This window comes from Bombina bombina, chromosome 3 (assembly GCF_027579735.1).
Source record: "Bombina bombina isolate aBomBom1 chromosome 3, aBomBom1.pri, whole genome shotgun sequence".
Lineage (NCBI taxonomy): Eukaryota > Metazoa > Chordata > Amphibia > Anura > Bombinatoridae > Bombina > Bombina bombina.
The window spans coordinates 216,400,230-216,410,686 of NC_069501.1; positions in this window are offsets into that span (position 1 = coordinate 216,400,230).

Genomic DNA, 10,457 nt, shown 5'->3' on the forward strand with positions numbered 1-10,457 from the left:
ACTACCCCTGTTAATAGAAAGGGCTCACAGACTAGGAGCAGTTAAGGAGAATCTTTCAGGTCCTGCTAGACCCAGACCGATTATAATAAAATTTCTTAACTTCCAAGATAAGACTTTAATAATGCAAAATTACCGTAAAATTCAGGAATGCAAAATAAATCAAAATAAATTACTTTTATTCCAAGATTTTTCTGCAGAAACTTCGGCAAAACGGAGAATCATGGCACCGTTTTGTTCTAAATTTATCAATGCTAAACTACAAGCAAAATTGGTTTATCCAGCAAAAATCATAGTTAAAATTAACGATACCACCCAAATAATTACAGAACCGGAAGCAGCTCAAACACTATGTAAAGAACTTAAACTCAATTAGAATGAATAGATTTCTAGGTTTAATTCTCATCTGTTCTTTTCTAGACTTAAGCATGGTACTTGGCTGGAATGCAGGTATGAATGTTGTATGTATGAGAAGGGGTTTGTGTAGGGTTTTTTTTTTTTTTTTTCTCTCTTTCCTTCTTCCCCCCCCCCCCTCTCCGCCTCAACCCCCCCCACCTCGCCACACTCCTTTAATGATTTTTTTCCCAAAGAAGTACAGCGACACACTTCTAGTAGAATAATATGAGTACAAATGAACTCAACTTTTTATCCTGGAATGTGGGGGGAATAACATCTCCAATTAAAAGAAAAGTAATTATTAGACACCTAAACTCCCTTAATCCGCAAATAGTCTTCTTACAGGAGACGCATTTAAAACCAGAGGAAGCCTTAAAATTAAAATTTAGATGGGTAGGTAATGTAATATATTCACCATATTGTGGCAGGAAAAGAGGAGTGGCGATCCTATTTAATAAGAACTTGCAATGTGAGATCCTCTCTCAAATTATAGATCAAGAAGGGAGATATATTATCTTAGAAGTACAGATACATGATCAAAAAATAGTCCTCTGTAACGTTTATGGCCCCAATAAACCAGAAAAAAATTTCTGGGAGAACCTGAAATCCAAGTTAATGTATTATAGTAATCAAAGAATAATTATCGGGGGAGATTTTAATATTGCTCATAGGCCTCGATTAGATAGGTTTAAATGTGTTAATAAATCTGAATTTGGGAAGAATCGAATCTTGTCCAAATTTATGATGGATCTTGGGCTCTCAGATGTCTGGCGTGTACAATTTCCCGATATAAGAGCATTTACATGCGAATCCAAATCATTCAATACTCTCTCCCGTATAGATATGTTTCTGATATCAGAACCTTTATTAAATCAAGTAATTAAAACAGATATCAGAGATATAATTATTTCTGATCACGCAATTATCTCTTTACGAATCAAAACGGGTGTAAATTCCGGGCCTAACTTCTCTAGACTTTTTTTCCCCTCCTATCTAATAAATAATCTGCAATTCACTAATTGGCTGAGAGAGAAATGGAAGGAATATAAGAACAATAATATCTCCTTCTGGTTTAAACCAGAAATATTTTGGGAAGCATTTAAGGCGACCATTAGGGGTGAAATAAAAGCTTATCTATGTAAGTTAAAAAAAACTTGCAAGGCCCGAGAAACTCAGTTAACAAATCAGACTAGGAATGCCTATGAGGCATATATTAGGGACCCCACTAAACAAACCTGGGATAATTATTCTGAGAAAAAAAATGAAAGGGATCTATATATTAAACACAAGACTACCCAAGAAGACTTAAAACTGAGAGCTAGATATCAAGGGAACTATGGGAGATCTGCTAGGTATCTTGCTAATCTAATTAAACATAGACAGAGTAACAGAAGAATTAATAAAATTAGAGTAGCAGGTAAAAATATTACCAACCCCGCAGAAATTAAAGAAGCCTTCTATGAATTTTATAAAGAGATTTACAAGAAAGAGGAAATAAATGATCAAAATAAATTAAACTTTTGGAAGAATCTTAAAATTCCCAAGATATCTAGTCAAGAGCTTGAGTTATTAAATGCATAAATTACAGTGGAAGAAGTTGCAAAACAGATTAAGGCGGCCAAAACCTCTAAGGCACCTGGCCCTGACCAACTGCCGATGGAATTATATAAAATCCTTCTGGAATATGTTCCGGAAACTCTGGTGAAGGTGTTCAATTCGTATTATATAGAAAATAAGAAACCATCTAGATATTTTTCGGCATCTTTAATTACTCTCATCCCGAAAAAGAATAAAGACCCAGAAAATATGGCGGCATATAGGCCTATATCATTATTAAACTGTGACTATAAGATTCTCACATCAATTTTAGCAAATAGATTGAAAAGTTGTATTGGAAATCTGGTCCATGCGGATCAAGTTGGTTTCATGCCAGGTAGAAATGTGTCCAAAATCATACGCCGAGTTTTGACAGTTCTGGATTTCTTTTGGTTAGAGAATAAGGGCAAAACATGTCGAGAAAGATCCAATATGGCCTTGGTGGTGATTGACGCCGAAAAGGCCTTTGATCTCATTAATTGGGATCATTTATTCTGTTCCTTAGCAACTTTTGGTTTTATGGGTAACTTTCTAACAATGATCCACACAATCTATCAAAATCCAATCTCTAATCTATTAATAAATTCTGAACCTTCCCCAGATATTATACTGGGTAAAGGCACATGACAGGGCTGCCCACTCTCACCTCTTTTGTTTAACTTGGCGTTAGAGCCTTTTGCGGTGAAATTAAGGCAAGACTTATCCGGGATAATGATTGGTAAAAATAAAATCGTGCTTACGTTATATGCGGATGACTTACTCCTATTTATAAATGAATCAGATCTATCCATACAACATTTTATGACTCTAGCTAAACAATTTGGGTCCTTTGCGGGCTACAGGATCAACCCAGAAAAATCCGAAATTTTATGGTTTACTCAAAATGACACTCCACCGGGTAGATATCCCTTTAAACTGGTAGATTCAATAAATTATCTAGGGATAAAAATTCATAAAGATCCTAATGCATGGTATGATCTGAATTTTACACCGTATTTTCTCAAATATAAACAAGAATTGGACAGGTGGAACGCGCTTCCAATCTCGCTATCTGCGCGAGTTGCCATGATTAAGACTCTTTTTTTCCCCCAGCTTCTCTATTTACTTCAAAATTTGCCGCTCCTGATTAAAAGTAAAGATGTAACCTTATTTAATAATCTCACAGCAGGGTTCTTATGGAAACAAAAACGCAGACGTATATCCATACAAAATCTAGCCTTACATACAAATACGGGAGGTTTGGCACTTTCAAATCTTAAATATTATAACTTAGCCATATTAAGTAAATACATTCTCGATTGGATCACGGAATCAGAGTATATAACTAACCTACACCTGGAAAGGGAAATTGTATCTCCATTTAGTCTGAGAGCGCTGATCCATCTGGATAAGAAAGAGCTACCTAAACGTCTGGCAAAGATGGGGACTCTGCTGCACCCTATCTTGGCCTGGCATAAATTGTGTCATGAGCTAGGGATTAATTGGAAATCCTCTAAATATTTGCCCATTCAAGGTAACCCTAAATTTCCAGCGGGAATTTCCACTAGGACTTTTAAAGTATGGTTTAATAAAGGATTACAGGATGTGATCCAAATAAGGGATAATAGGTTAGATATAGCTAAGTCATTCTTAGATCTCCAAAGTGAATTCGGGATCCACAAACATAGCTTCTATGCATATTTGCAATTAAGACACTTGTTTGATGAATTGTGGCAGGATAATAAAACTGATTGGAAGCTTGGAGATATTGATATAATAATTAAAATTTACAGACAAGGTATCAGGTCTATTTTTCCCTTGTACAACTTATTAATTCAGAAAGCAGGCCAGGCCCGACTTGAAGTCCTAGCTGAGAAATGGAAAAAATATTTCCCCCAGCTTACCTCGCTAGAAATCGAAGATAGTTTTATAAGAATAGGAAAAACTACCAGCATAATATCATGGAGAGAATCGCATTGCAAACTTCTTAACCTGATATACGTCACCCCTGCACATCTCAAAAAATGGTATCCTCTTGGTAACAATGTATGCTTGAAGTGTGGGAATTTGAACGCAGACACTATGCACTGCTTTTGGAACTGTCCAATAATCTATCAGTTTTGGAATAAGATAAATTTCTGGTTAGCTCTTAGCTTAGAAGACCCACATAAGATAGGCCCACTAGAGGCTTTCTTCCTGTGTAAACCCTTCGAAAATAAACATTACAAGACAATCAATACAATCATATTAATTGCCCGTAATATGATTTTACTAAATTGGAAAACTAATAAATCTATATCTTTTCCAAAATACAAATCAATGGTGGCTAATACCATTATCACAGAACAATATTCCAGTGATCTATTTATAGAAAGGAACTTCAAGAAATATATGCAAAAATGGCTGGGTATAATTAAATCATACCCCCCCTCAATTCAAGAGCAGTTAATCTTGGGTATAAAGAAAACAACTTTTTTTGATATTTTGGTGCAGCTAGGTAGTTTACCACCTGAATGGGCGTAAACTTCTTACTACAGAATTTGACTAATTATAAAATACTGGGATAGTCGGAATGAGGATGCGGGGCGAGAGAAGTGGAGGAACCCTTTTTTCCCCCTTTTTCTTTTTTTTTTTTTTTTTTTTCTTTTTCTTTCTCACCTGATGCGCATAGTTTTATTTAGTTTTGTTTTAGCTAGTTTGATTTGGGGCGGTTGGCAAATATAACAATAAAAACACACCAACACCAACCCAATGTTAATGTAAAATTGAAACAAGAAAAGAAAGGAGTGAGAAAGGGAGAAAATGCTAGGTGAAGTAAAATTATATATTTAGATAATCAAGCTGATACAAATAGGTATATATGTTTATTTCTCCCTCCCTTTTCCCCTCCCCTTATGAGCTTACTAATATAGTATTTGTTAAGTTTTGTTTCAAATTACCCTGCGTGGTAAGATTAATATGTGCATGTAACAAATTTTCTTTTTTCTTCTTGCTACAAAGAAAGTCTGGACATTTTGTTGGTTTATAAATAAAAATTTAAAAAAAAAAAAACAATGCTTAATTAATAACTACCAGAGATTTAACCACAATAACCAATTTATGTACAGTTCTGAAATAGTTCACAATAATAACTGACTTATAGATCTGGAGTGCAAAATCCTGTCAAGCAAATAAATTACTTAGCACTAAATATGACTGGTTCTAATTTACACAGGAGTATGGATATAAACCTAAAACACCAAATATGCTCTTTAAATTACCAGCTGCAATCTAAATGTAGCTTTACAATACCTTTGTTAAAATCTATTACATATAAAATATAGATTAACCGTATACATCACCAGATAAGTCAATTTGAAAGTTTCAGCTTATTCAGATAAATCCAGTTCACCTCATAAATAAGAGAAGTATTTGCAATTATGGAAAAAGAAAGGTTAGCTCAGTTTTGCTTATAGATCAGATCCTCAAATACACATTTATACAATACTGAGGTATCCCTTAACTGAAAATTAGACATAATTTGTACTTTAAAATGAATTTCAAAGTTATAATATAGACATGTCTTTTTGCTAGCCAGCATAATGTGTATTTAGTTGGTTCAGGGGTAATTAACAGACATGTGCTAATTACTACATCCTCAGAATTTTGTTTGCTTATCTGACTTCATGTACAGAATCTTGTCTCCACCACCCCAGGGGGCATCCTGGCCTGTAGTGTGTATTTCTTTGTTCTTGAAATCTGTGTTTCAGAACAAGAGGGGGTCAATACCACCCGCTTCAGTGTCATTTACAGTACCGTTAAATCAATTTATAGTAGATATTAGCTAAATGAGATATTAAATGATGTGATATCCAATGCCACTCAGCCATAACCTGACACTTTGTTTAAGGAATCAAAGAACTTTTTGGAAAATTGATCCTCCAACCATGTTCTTGAAGGAAAAACAAGAGTCGGCTGGTGTGAGATTCTTCTAAAGAAAAAGACAGGGCGTGAACCAAGATATCGTCTAGGTAAGTTCTGCTCACAAACAAAAGGGCACCCAGAACCTTTGTCAATATTCCTGGAGATGTAGCCAGACCAAATGGTAGAGCAACAAACTGAAAATGCTTGTCCAGAAAGGCAAACCTCAGAAACTGGAAATGTGTAAAGGTAAGACCAAGTTGATAGAATATATGAAGTTGATAGAAAACATCTTTCGTTCTCTATTGATAACAAATAGAGAGACATTTCTTGCATGGTGAGGAAGATGCAAGTCCCCCCTTGATAGTTGATTTAAGCAACCACTCTAAAGATGCCTGATCAGAAATGCAGATGGGACTTGACTGAGAATTGGCCATAACTCCAGAGAGAAGATTTACATTGCACAGTTAGTACTCTCCTAAATCCTTCTCTTCCAGGAATTATCCATTGAGGGAAAGTTTGGGATCAATATCCTTGTAATCTTTCAAGAAATCTTGAACACCTCTATCCATGCCTCTCTCCTTGATGAGACAAAGAACATCTGGGAGAGGGAGGGAAGTAGGAGGGATATTTAAAGGGAGAGATAGTCTACTCCAGAATTTATATTGTTTAAAAAGTGTCACGCCGCACCACTCTAGCCATTGCTAGGGGCGCAGCGTCTCCTTCCCTGCTCGTTGCCAGGGGCAGTATTGGCTCCGGATGCTTGCGGCACTGATGTCATCACTGCACGCTCCAGATGCCGGTCGAAGCTCAGTGGCACAAATCTGTGCCTATTTAAATGTTTTTAGAACGAACTGCCACTGCCCAAGTATAGGTGATACTTTGTGTGTTCCTGGGTGTGACAGATTGTTCTTTCTTGTGCCTAATATCGTTACTGAACCTGCCTGTCTGACTACACTACCTGCCTAAACCCTTAAACTGGTGGACTGCTCTACTGTTGCCAAACCCTGCCTGCCTGACCATCCTAGTGGTGTGCACTTGGACTGCTTTACTGTTGCCAAACCCTGCCTGCCTGACTATTCTAGGGGTTTATCTTTGGACTGCTTTGCTGTTGCCGTTGGGGACTGTCCTGCCTGTGGTGAGTGCCGCCTTCCTCATCTCACTAACTTTCTTTGCTTTGGGATATTCCCTATCATTCCGGCTCGACGACGGGATAACAAGACTAGTGACCGAGTTTGGGCTGATAGAGAAGTATCCCACGAGCATTACAAAAAGATAGATAATCCCTTTATTACCCATTCCCCAGTTTTGCATAACCAACATGGTTATATTAAAGGGACAGTAAAGTCATAATTAGACATTCATACAATTTTAATCAACTTTCCAATTTACTTCTATTATTTAATTTGTTTCCTTCTCTTGTTATCCTTTGCTGAAAGGTTTATCTAGGTAAGCTCAGGAGCAGCAAAGAACCTAGGTTCTAGTGGCTACATATATAGTATATACTGAGTGTCATTGGCACACCCATGTGTTCAGTTAGAAACCAGTAGTGCATTGCTGCTCTTTCAACAAATGATACCAAGAGAATGAAACAAATTTGATAATAGAGGTAAACTGAAAAGTTGTTTAAAATTGTATATTCTGGTGTCGTCGAGGTAGCAGTATTGAACACGAGCTCTGATTCCCAGAGAGCTAAATCCCTCAAATATCCCGTTCGCTACCTTCTCCACACACCTAACTTGCTGGGTCAATTGCAGAGGCAAGGGGCCAGCCAAAATCAGAGCATGTAGGGCTCCTCACATCAGCCCTGGCCCCTGGAGTTCCATATAGCTCTACGCAAATGGCGCAAAAGTTACCTGCGCCATATTGGAAGGTCCTCTGCACAAAAAAACGGAGATCGTAACGGACCTAACAAAGGCGATTTTGCCCTCTGATTCCGCAGCACCAGTGCCATATCTACATGCGGACTCGTGGGTGAGTAATATTACATACTGAGAGACCATAAGTCGGCTACAAGCCGTGTTGCAGCCAGACACAGGCATAACACGCAGCTATAATTATTGCTCTTTATCAAGTGCTGACTTTATTCTAGTGTTCAAAATACACCCCAGAAAAACTAACTGCAACATACTGCATTAATCAAGCCTGAAAGTAAGATCTCGAATTGGGCCCACAGTAAGGCATTCTGATAAAACACGCCTCTCTGGCCTACAGGCCTTTTCCTGGAGCATCAATATAGCACAACAGTATTATAAATGCATAGGAGCATGGGAGCTCGCTTGGTCACCTGTTCTGACTCTACAGTAAAGTAATCCCCCTACTAACAACCTCACTTGACCGCAGTCTTTTTTTCTTTGTTTGTCCATGAAAGTGGACAAATAGTTTCAAAAACTCTCACCCACTCCAAAGGCAGCATGAATACTAAAGCAAAAGGTGCAGAAAGAAAACAAAGGCACACGGTTGAAATTCATGATGAGAGCCAACTGCAAATAGAACAGTCAATAAACCACACAGGAGACCAGACAATCCTTCTTTCTCCCAAAGATGGACTCACTTCAGGTCAGTGTTGACATGCTAACAAGCGAGGTTCGGCAGTTCTCATCCCGGCTTAGTTCAGCTGATTCCCACATATCTGAGGTGGAGGACAGGCAATCAAACTCAGAAAGTTTCCTCAGACAACTCCTTAGACAGAAACAACTTTTACAGGACCGAGTAGACAACTTGGAGAATAGAAGTCGATGCAACAACCTGCATATTGTAGGTGTGCCCAAATCAGTCCAAGGAAAAAGCCTACTAGAATTCACTACTCTCCTAGGCTTGATGTTGTGATGTCTGTACCTTTTAGAGGAGGGTGTTACTGTTTCTCTACCTGTTTAATGGATCACCTGCTGATTATCCTTCCTTGATTATTGTAGTAGCTTTGTATTCAGTACAGGACTCCAGCACTGTTAAGTCTGATTCCATGTCCTTTATAAGACGGAACTACCTATCTACAGATCCAGAAGCTACTACTTGTTTACCAAAATTGCTACCTTGTATGTTCAGAGCAATACAAGTTTAAAGACTGTTGTGTTAAATCATACCTACCGTTCTCATGAGCGGCTTCCAAACATTAATCTCACATTCTGGGGGCAGAGCCTCTCACCCAGCTCGCTCTCATTACTTGCAGCAGACTCTCAACATCTATCAAGTGTTTGCAGAGGCCATTGAACACTTCCACAGACTAAACCGGAGCTTGTGCTGCCGTAGCAGTATTCTAAAGTAAGCAAAGCTCCCTTACTAAATCTCCCGGGTTCTCAGATTCAGCACACTACTGGGGTTTTTTTCCAGCTGCCTGACCAGTGATAGTGTGTCTGAGTTAGAACCGGTAAACATACCAACAATTTTATCAGCTCCTTCAATATATATACAGAAGAATTTAGAATAATTACTGCACATCATAATTGTTATTATAAAATTCTATATAGCAAATTTGTAAGATCAGCAGTTGGATCTAACTCAATTAACATTTCAAGGAAAAGTTACAACGGGCTTACAGATGTAAAGAGAGCTCACCATGTGGGCCCTGAGAGAACCCTGGAGCACGCAAAAATGAAACCTAGACAGGTAATCTTTAAATGCCTGGAAAAAATCAAAATCCTGTGAGCATAAAGAGCAAGAAAGGAGATCATCTATGAAGAGGCACGATTTCTACTCTTTCAAGACTTCTCGGCTGAGGTCACAAAGCAGAGTAAAGAATTCACTCCATTGTGCTCCCAACTCCTGAAACAGGGACGTAAAGTGGCTCTTCTGTTCCCAGCCAAACTCTGCCTTCAAACACCCTCAGGAATCAAATTGTTCCACTCACCCAAAGCCTTGCAAAGATATCTCGCTACAGAAGAACGACAGGCACCTACATGAAGGCCCAACTCTGCTGTTTAGATATCTTTTTGTTCTCATTGCGGACTTGTAAATGGCTTCTGGGTCCCTTCTTCTAGTCACTTTGCAATTTTCCCTCTGGAACTTGCATTTAGGGTTGCTATACAGAATTAGGGGTAAACACTCCACCTTCTTGGAAGATGACTGCAGCCCAAGAGTTCCACAGACTCAACACAGGACTGTACTTTCACGTGAGCCTATCTTTCTCCCAATCTTTCAAGCAGGCTCTTAGGCAGGGGTTCAAAGTACATCTGTCCCTTATTATGAACTTTCAGGTCAAAAAGAACCCCCAGAATCTTTATTGAAGCCGGGAGCTACTGCATTATGCGTCTAGTTGCTTTGGCGGCCAACTCCGCCCCCCTGGGGTCAATATTTGAGCTATAAGCTCACACAATGCGTAGTAAACCACCCTACACCCCTACTTGCTTCTCTGATATACCATATTGGTTGAGGCTCAGTTGTTTAGGCCGATTAACCTCTATAATAGAAATTGTTGAATTTGTCACTGATTATATATTCAAAAGAAGTAGTTTTCCAGCCTCCAGTTAGATTTTAAAAAGACCTTTATTAATTTTTTACAGGGTCCATCATATCAACAAAAAAACAAACAAACAAAAAAAAAAAGTTGGTTGATATGATGGACCCTGTAAGAAATTAATAAAGGTCTTTTT